Below are 579 nucleotides of genomic sequence, written 5' to 3'. Positions count from 1 at the left end.
CAACACATATGGGGGGAGGGGGGGAGGGCGCAGAGCAGCCTGTAGGGGAACACTGACACAACCAGGGTTTAACAGGGTGACAAATGGGGCTGAACTTTACAGGCTCTTGGCAATGCAGAGCTGGGAAGAAATCCTTTCTTTCTTTCTNCTGTCCTTCCTTCCTTTCTTTCTTGCTTTCTTTCTTTCTTTCTTTCTTTCTTTCTTTCTTTCTTTCTTTCTTTCAAGATATATTTTCCAATTTCAATGAGAGAGAAAGAAAAATGAACTCATTCCCCACTCAGGGCCAGAGACAATAAGAACAAAGAAAATGTCCCTAAAAACAATTTTCATATAAAAGCCCAAGTAGCAGGGGTAATTTTCTGCTCTGGGATTTTTGTGTTTGGTCTGACACTGTGAAAGGTGTGGTCCCAGGGAACACAAAGGAGCCCAGATCATTTAAAAACCCTTTTGCTTTACCACATTGAAAACAGGAACATGAGTTTCATGGAACCTTGATTTGAATGCAAATGAGGAGCAAGCTTGCAGTTTCTCCTAAGTTTTCACTGAATCAGGTCCTTTCATAACTTTAGAGCATCGTGT

At 41.5% G+C, this 579-nt stretch overlaps 1 protein-coding gene across 1 annotated transcript in view; it reads right to left on the bottom strand.

The window, feature by feature from the left end:
- The window catches only part of CDKL5 (cyclin dependent kinase like 5), a 104177-nt gene that overhangs the window by 9993 nt on the left and 93605 nt on the right, over positions 1–579 (bottom strand). The gene's annotated exons all lie outside the window — the stretch shown is intronic.

Source organism: Crocuta crocuta, unplaced genomic scaffold (assembly GCF_008692635.1).
Source record: "Crocuta crocuta isolate KB4526 unplaced genomic scaffold, BGI_CrCroc_1.0 scaffold312, whole genome shotgun sequence".
Lineage (NCBI taxonomy): Eukaryota > Metazoa > Chordata > Mammalia > Carnivora > Hyaenidae > Crocuta > Crocuta crocuta.
The sequence above is the reverse complement of the archived record's forward strand: the minus strand, read 5'-3'. Positions and strand labels throughout refer to the sequence as shown.